We start from the raw sequence: 8403 nt of genomic DNA, 5'->3' as shown, positions 1-8403 counted from the left end.
CTTCCTGTCATCCATATCATAGTCTAGTTTTGATGACTGCACATGGGATGAACATCCAGGTGGAATGGTCTCCATACAACCTCTCCTTCAGATTCTGTCCCACACTTTGTCTCCATATTTGCTCCCTTGGGTGTTTAGTTACACCTTCTAAGAAAGGCCTAGGCATCCACACTTGTTTTTCCTTCTTCATGAGCTTCGTGTGATCTGTTAGTTGAATCTTTGATGTTTCAAAATTTGGGCTAATCTCTGCTTATCAGTGAGTAAATACCATGTGTTTTCTTTTGTGATTGGGTTACCTCACTCAGGATGATATTTTCTAGTTTCATCCATTTACCTAAGAATTTCTTGAATTCATTATTTTTAATAGCTGAGTAATATTCCATTGTGAGGATATACCACATTTTTTGTATCCATTCCTCTTTTGAAAGGCATCTGGGTTCTTTCCTGCTTCTGGCTATTATAAATAAGGCTGCTATGAACATAGTGTAGCATATGTCTTTGTTATATGTTGGGGCATTTTCTGGGTATATGCCCAGGAGTGGTATAGCTGGGTCCTCAGGTAGTGCTATATCCAATTTTCTGAGGAACCACCAGACTGACTTCCAAAGTGGTTGTACCAGCTTGCAACCTCACCAACAATGAAGGAGTGTTCCTCTTTCTTCACATCCTCACCAGCATCTACTATCACCTGAAATTTTGATCTTAGCCATTCTGACTGGTGTGAGGTGGTATCTCAGTGTTGATTTGATTTGCATTTCCCTGATGACTAAGGATGTTGAGCATTTCTTAAGGTGCTTCTTGGCCATTCGTGTTTCCTCAGTTGAGAATACTTTGTTTAGCTTTGTACCCCATTTTTAATGGGGTTATTTTGTTGTTTGGCATCTAATTTCTTGAGTTCTTTGTATATATTAGATATTAGCCCTCTATTGGATCTAGGATTGGTAATGATCTTTTCCCGATCTGTTGGTTGATGTTTTGTCTTGTTGACAGTGTCCTTTGCCTTACAGAAGCTTTGCAATTTGATGAGGTCCCATTTGTCAATTCTTGACCTTAGAGCATAAGCCATTGGTGTTGTCTTCAGGAACTTTTCCCCTGTGCCTAAATATTCGAGAGTCTTCCCCAAATTCTCTTCTATTAGTTTCAGTGTATCTGGCTTTATGTGAAGGTCCTTTATCCACTTGGATTTGAACTTTGTACAAGGAGATATATATGGATTAATTTGCATTCTTCTACGTGCACAAAGCATTTCTCCATATGCTTATAAATTTGTTTTATTGTGATTAGAAAAAAAAGAAAAGAGAAATAAAACTGAACACATACAAATTTTTCAGTATCCAACCAATATTTCTTACTCTTTTTACGGTCTGTTAATGTAAAATAGTTAAGTAAGCTTTTAATTATTCAAAATCAAATTATACAACTATACTTTTGTGATTTTTTTTAGCAATCATGTAAATTAGAATGTAGAAGCCAGTTTAGCCAAAACCAGTAGGAATGGCTATTGGTCTGTTTCATTTGTTACAGATGTAAAACTTGTCCTTAAAGTTGCCATCCATGAAGCAAATTGCTTGGTGAAAGTACAACTCAAATTCCTTCTCTAACTTCTGTGCAATTGATATAGGACAATATGTAATAAAATGCCCTGGTTATCAGTTTCAGGAAGGGTACCTCTTTTTCCATTTAGTTTTACTTCAGTGTGTGAACTGTAAACTAGTGGTTTAAGATGAAATGTTGGAAACTTCTTAGCTACTAGTGGGTTTGGTTAGTAACTCATGTTCTTTTTAAAATACTAAAAAAAAACTGTAATGAATTTTCTTTCCTAACTTTCTACTTTTTTTCTACCTAAATCATTTCTGGGTGCCAATGATGGGCTAACTAAAAGTAACTACTACAAATTCTCTCCACAAGCCCCTGTATTTATAACCAGTAAGCACTAGCCTACATTGTTAGGACTTATGTGAAATTTAATCAAGCCTCATATAGCCTCAAATGAGTACCATGTCAGAGATATGGGAATAAATACTACTGCAGTTAAACTTTGGTGACTTAAACACTTTTCAACAGCTGATATAAAAAGTAATTCTCTCCTGACAACATTAACACAAGGATACATGCAATTAAACTTCACTCTGTACATTCACACACTGTCATAAAAATAGATCTGAAATATATTGATAATAGTAAACAAAAAGGCATAGTCATAATGTTTATTGTTGTCCCACAGTAGCTATGTGAGTCATCAGGACACTGCAAAGTTAAGTCTCCTGGGCATTTCTTCTGTTCCTCTGCAAATACAATAATACCTCTTTGGCATCTTTGCATGTTTGTAAGCATACGCTACTAATATTGAACAAATCTAATATGCTTTAAGTCTATACAAACTGGGATACCCAAGGAGGACCAATGATACTTGATACTTACTGGTTTTGGATTATGAGACTTAGTGTTCTGACAGGCAACACAGATTCAGTACCTGTTAAATTCCCTGCCTTGGTTGAGCCAGTTAGTGAAGAAGCACAAAGCATGGTTTTGTCATCACTTGTTTAATGCACTTGCTCTACTATGATGAGAGACTAACTCCTTAGAAATGCAAGCACTGAATAAATCGAAGTGAATTTCTTCTTCTTATGATTGGTGTTGGAAAATTCTTCAGCTGTACTCATAGCTTGGGTCAATAATTCTTTGCTGTTTGGGTCTCTAAATTTATAAATAAGAGCATCATTAATTTATGGCAGCAGAGCCATTTCAGCTAAAGAATTCTTTCAGGGAAATAGTTTGCTTTGAATGAATAGTAGTCCATGAAACTCAGAAAAAAAGTAGATGTCACTATTGACTGCTAATTTTGCTTGGGATGTGGAAAAAGCAATGTCATTTTCAGCAACAATTGATTCTTTGTATGTGACATTTCAGGTGTAATTGACTGTAGTACTTTTTACAGGATGCTTGGGGATAAAGGATGAAATGTGATAGGTTAGGAGAAGCAAGTTCAGCAGCTGTCAGGCTTACTATGGTCAGAGTTAAGAAAAGATCATGAGTTGAACTTGTTTGAAGGAAATAGGTGCAAGGTGAGAGAATGGAGCAAAAATGAAATAAGGCAGAATCTCAAATATCTACTGTGGTCCAGTGGGCAGAGTTATGATTTCAGAGTCAATGACAGCAGCAAGTAAGTCTGCCAAAGGCATGAGGATGAGCTGGAGAGTAACATGCAATCCTGTCATGTTATTATCTTCTGCACCTATGACTCCATAGGGACCTTGTTGAGCACTGATATCATCAGTGTTGCTATCTGATAATTCAGATCCAGTTTTATTCTCCCAAAATCTGAGGCTGGTGCTCTTGTTTTCATATTCTTGTTGAAGACCTCTTACTAGGAATGGGAATGCAAAATCCTTGTGATTTGTCATTTACCTTTTGATGGTCCACCATTTACTTTGCAGCCATTGTGGTGAACGAACACATTCCCATCCTTTAGCTAATTCATCCTAGGGAATTTCACTTTCATCAGCTACATCAAGATCTGCTAACCTGTGGACGAGAATGACTTCATCTTTCCTTGTCCACACAATACCTCCAGTCTGTTTCCAGTTCAAGTAGTTGAGCCATTTAGCACGACACTGCTTTGCTGAGCGAGTGCCCACTCTTTTAGCCACTGTTGCCCAACACACACCCTGGGTAACCTTCTCATCCACCTCGGTGCATGTCAATTCATGAACCACATCTCGAAGAAGCTGTTCTTCTTCTTCAGACCATTTCACTGTGTTGTAAGTATCCTTCATCTGTCAGCACCAGTCTTTGACCGAAGATGGACTTCTTCCCATCACAGCTCCTATTGTTATCCAGTCATTGCCATACTTCTGCCAGAGCTCCTTGAGATTCTCTATTTCTTCAGGGTTGTACCTACCCACATGGTTTCTATCATCATACATTTGGACCACTTTTCTATAGATTGAAAACAAAGGTCGATTCAAACCCAATAATATAGACCTGTAGAAGTCTTTTCTTTTACCTTTTGACATCTTAAAAATGATTTCTGTAGGATTCTCTACACCATGTTCCCCCATATACCTCTTGATGTTATTCATCAGAATATCTGTTTCTTCCTTGGACCACATGCCCTGTTTCCATTTATGTCCTTGATTGGTTAGAGCATCCTTAACTTTGTTACCTGTGAACCATGCTTGGCTAACAATTGACTTTTGCTCATTAGCCAATGAAATTACTTCATCTTAGTTTTCATCCCATAAAATTTGGAATGGCATCATAGTTCTCCCAGTAAGCTCTTCATTTGCCATTTCTGTGGCTCTGGTTGTGACCCAATCAAAACTCTATTGCATTTCCTTTAGTGGGAATGCAACAACTGGTAAGGAGATGAATCAATCTCTGGAGACAAATTAGGCCTCTTATGCAGAGGTTCAGTAGCATTTTCCATTTTATCAGCCTCATTTTGAAGGAAAATAATGAGGTTCCTGCCTGTGTCCTCAGTAAGACAGAGTTCACAACTTGAAGTGCTACTTCCTTAGAAACCTCTACAAATGTACTCATTTTCAAATCTAGTCACAGGCTAGATATGCTACAATACTTCCCATAGTCTCTTTCCCTTAATCTGCATACTATAAAAATGATGCTATCTGTAGCACTTGCCTGTTTGACATTCGTGAGCACTCATTGATTTAGAGCTGTGAGTATGACGAGCCAGTAAAAATTGCTGCTGTTAGAGATGTTTACCTTATCTTTTTTTCTGGTCTAGTTGGCAATGTCTGAGAATGCACAAGACAAGTTCAAGTGTCTCTTAGCACAGAAACTTCAGAAAACTGCTGATTTATCTCAATATGACTTTCAATGTTGAAAAATAAAAATGTCAATTATTCATTAATTGATTCTTTGAAAGATTTTATATTTCCATTGCACTTCTTTTATCAAACATATACCAGCACTGAAATGAAATTTGGCATTTCTGTCAACTGGATTTCAGAATACATAAAAATTTAGATATTAACAGACTTTTTCACTTTATGTTCATAAAAAAAAAATGTAAAAATTTCACCAGTGACCTCCTGAAAGAAGGTAATTCTGACACAGAAACCAAGGATCCCCACATAATAAAATGTTAGAGTACCCAAATTCATCACAATATTAAAAACATTATAATTATACTTGTACACATGGATGGATATAATAGCACTTTCTTTTTTGTTTCACATGTTTGCACAATAAAGGATATGCACAAACCAAAACAACCTCCTGAAAGTGTGAAAAATAACCTAAAGCGTTGTAGTTTGACAACTAACATTGCTACAAAAATATATATTGCATGGATCTGATATTGATTTAATATAACAAATAATTCTTTATAATAAAAAGCAATGGTCTTCATACTGAGTCTTAAATTTCACTATTATTATCTTGTGGTTAATCATGCTCTTATGTGAGTATGTATGTATAAATAACTTTTCTAAAATTAGTAATCTAAATTATCATTCAATTTCATGTTTTCTCTGATGATCTGTATATATGTGTTCAAAACTAATGTGGGTGAGTACAATACTTCGTTTTGTGTTATCAGTATTAATACCTGAACATTTAAAACTTTTACATGATATTAGTTTTATTTTTAATCTGTCATGTAGGAAGAAGAGATTTTTATGCCATTGTTTATGTGTTCCATCTGTAATTTCAGTCTTCATATGTATTTGATATATTGTCTATTTGTCTACTAATATTTTGTAACACATTTTTATATTTGTATTTTTAGCTTCTACTTTTCATTTGAGTGACAGAAATCCTCAGTATTTTCATAATACATTAATCAATCTTAAATTTTATGTTATATATTTATGTAAATTATTGCTACAGTGTTATAAGGTCTGTAGCATAAATAAATTATGGACATTTTAATTTGAAATGAAACCCAGTCAAATTCAAAACATCCTCACTGTGGAGATGTAAGACCTTTATAACATATAAAGGATATAGTCTCCACAAAGGATACATAGAAATTTGCTTGTAGTATATAATACAAAACCTCAGTATGCTTATGTACAAAATAAATATCCATATTAATTTCATTTACATTATGAAAATAGTAAGATAATCACAGTGACAATAATAATATTGGAATAATTTTTAATTATGCATGTTATAGTATAATGCCACAAGGAATTACTATATTAATGCCCCGAGAGGACTGATTACATAGTGAACAGATAATCAAAGTACAGCAGTTTATAGATGAACCTGAAACATGTTGAGAGTGAAGAAGGAGAAAAGTGGCCTCCTCTGGGCAATCTAAAAAACAGGCCTGAGATAAGTGTCACTTTTAAAAGAAAGGATTCCTAGGAAACTTATAATTCCTAAATTACCTGACCTCACCTTGTAAAAAGAATTAACCAAGACAAACATTTCTTTAAAATACTAGGATTGGCTTAGTTTGAGATAATACATATGCAGTTGTTAGATATAAATTTAAATATGATATTAAACATTAACTATTACAAAGTTGTTAAGAGATTGAATATATTTATTGTAAATATGGTGTCATAGTTCTAAGGTGTTATGAAATTAAATATATGTATAATAAAGTCATAGGATGAAAATATAATAAGTAAATAATTGCACTATATGGGAGAAAGTAATGAAAGTTAAACTATTACAAGAATTATTCATAAATAAAACAGATCTAGCACCAAATGTATATATGAAATAACTTTATTGAATATCAGAGTATTGAAAAGACACTTGTATGTTGTGAAATAACTTTTGATCTAACATTGTACAATTTAATTTTTATTGTCAACTTGAGAAAAATCAAGAGTCGACTGGCAATAAGGTGTCTAAATTCAGTAATTCCTCAGATCAGACTCTCCTGTTGCCATGTCTTTGAGAAATTATCTTGAGTGATGACTGATGGGGGAGAACCCAACTCACTGTGGACACTGTAGCTATGTGTGACCCCTGTGACTTTCCTTAGCCTCCTTTCAGATACTCACTTTAGGTTGGGTAGCCCAGTTTTTTCCACCAACTTGATCCATCCCCAGAGGACAATCATAAATCCATCCCTATCCAGAAAGTCTTAAATCTATCAGCCTGTTCAAGTAAATTTACCCAGAAAACTACACTCATCACTGATTCATACACATGATCCTTTCTTATGCAGGCATAATATTCTTACCACCTACAGTACCCATCTTATGTACCTGAAGATGGTCTCTCTCCAGGGAGGATAACTAAACCCATAGCAGTAAATTCACTCAACCATGAGACTTGCAAGAATACCATGTTTCATGGCTAAAACTATTGTGGTCCTTCCTACATGAAACATGCTGCTAACTTTATGTACCCCTCCAATAAGTCTCATATTTATATTATAAAGCTTAGATTTTTAACAGTAATTTAACTCAAACTCAATGCACAGTCTGGGCCCAATCTCTAGGATAACCCTAAACTTTCTTTACCAGCTCCACACATACCTAAAATTAGAACAATTTTTTCTTTTTGAGAAAGGGTACTACACTCACACTAGCAAGTGCATGCACCCCATGATTGTCCTGAAGACCATGTACTGGTCTTCTGAGCAACACTACTTGGACTTTTTGTACAGGTAGATCTCAAACACATCATTGACAATATCAACAATACCCATTCCCTGAGGATAATTCCTAACCACCCAAATTTATGAACATTGACTAAGAATACTATGACTCTAGAGGTGATCCATTACTGTTTCTGAAACTCCATTTGAACATCAACATAGAATCTCCAAAAAACTGAAATCTAAAACTCATATAGCTTGTTGTACTGGTTGGATTTGTGTGTCAACTTGAACCAAGCTGGACTCATCACAGGCAAAGCAGCTTCAGTTGAGGAAATGCCTCCACAAGATCTAGCTGTAAGTCATTTTCTAAATTAGTGATCAAGGGCAGAGGGCTTATTGTTGGTGGTGCCATCTCTGGGCTGGTAGTCTTGGGTTCTATAAGAAGGCAAGTTGGGCAAGCCAGGAGAAACAAGCCAGTAAGCAATATCTCTCCATGGCCTCTGCATCAGCTCCTGCTTCCTTACCTGCTTGAGTTTGAGTCCTGACTTTTATTTGGTGATGAACAGCAATATGACAATGTAAGCTGAATTAAACTCTTTCCTCCATAACTTGCTTCTTGGTCATGATGTTTTTGCAGGAATAGAAACCCTGACTAAGACCCTTTTCAACCATATGACTAGTTGGATTAACAGAACACAAAAGTTAAAATGCCTATTCAACTAAAAATGATAAGATTGTCATACCAAAAAATACCACCAGTGACCTAACTCCAGATGCTGATATTTCTCTGTAAATACACAATCACAAATAACTGCAACACTAAATATATAGTAGAAAGTAATCTTCTCATAATAATAGCCTTTTAAAAACTG

The 8403-nt window shown here is 35.2% G+C and overlaps 1 pseudogene; it reads right to left on the bottom strand.

Moving 5' to 3' along the window:
- Positions 1–3110: 3110 nt before the first annotated feature.
- Positions 3111–4666, bottom strand: LOC117695026 (cyclin-D-binding Myb-like transcription factor 1 pseudogene; annotated as a pseudogene).
- Positions 4667–8403: the final 3737 nt, after the last annotated feature.

The sequence above is a fragment of the Arvicanthis niloticus genome, chromosome X (assembly GCF_011762505.2).
Source record: "Arvicanthis niloticus isolate mArvNil1 chromosome X, mArvNil1.pat.X, whole genome shotgun sequence".
Taxonomy (NCBI): Eukaryota; Metazoa; Chordata; class Mammalia; order Rodentia; family Muridae; genus Arvicanthis; species Arvicanthis niloticus.
Note: the sequence above shows the minus strand (reverse complement) of the source record. Positions and strands in the feature narration are given on the sequence as shown.